Genomic DNA, 802 nt, shown 5'->3' with positions numbered 1-802 from the left:
CAATTTTTAACTTTATCATGTAACTCAATTAGCACAGGTTCCCAAATGTTTTTAATCATTGGTTTGTCTATGAGAGGTACTCCCAAATATTTTAAGGGGAGGGAGTCCCTTTGGAAGCCAAGGATTCTTGAGATGTTCCTTTGAATAGCAATGTTAGTATTAAAGAAGAATATTTTTGATTTTGTGAGATTAACTTCCATACCTGAAGCCTTTGCAAAAGAATTGAGGATTTGCTTGTAGGTAGCCGCTTCTTTGACTGTGGGAATACCTTGCAACATGGTATCATCTACAAATTGTTGGTGAGTAAGAGTCTGTCCATTCTCTGAAACTTGAAGACCCTTTATTTTGCCCATGTTTTTAGCCTGCTTGATAGCCCTACCCAGTCCTTCCATCATGAGGATGAAGAGAAAGGGAGAGAGCGGGTCTCACTGTCTCAGGCCTTTAGAGGGAAAGAAGATATTTGAGGGAGAGTTGTTAACCAAGATAGAAAAGTTGGAAGTAGTTACTAGGGCCATTACCCATCTTATCCAGTTGTGATCAAACCCAAAGGCTGTGAGTATCTTCTTGATATACCGTCAGTTGACCTTATCGTATGCTTTAGCAATATCCAGTTGCATGATCATCCCCGCTTGATTTTTGCTTTTAAGAGAGTGAACCACCTTATGTGCTTGAATAATGTTATCCAAAATTTGCTGAGCCTCCACATAACCAGATTGCTCCTTGGACACTAGTTTAGGGAGGAGGGGTTTGATTTTGTTAGCCACTACTTTGGATATAATCTTGTAAACAACATTGCATAAAG

The sequence above is a fragment of the Pinus tabuliformis genome, chromosome 8 (genome assembly GCF_031772625.1).
Source record: "Pinus tabuliformis cultivar Carrire ecotype Pingquan chromosome 8, CPIR1, whole genome shotgun sequence".
NCBI classification, from domain to species: domain Eukaryota; kingdom Viridiplantae; phylum Streptophyta; class Pinopsida; order Pinales; family Pinaceae; genus Pinus; species Pinus tabuliformis.
The sequence above is the reverse complement of the archived record's forward strand: the minus strand, read 5'-3'. Positions refer to the sequence as shown.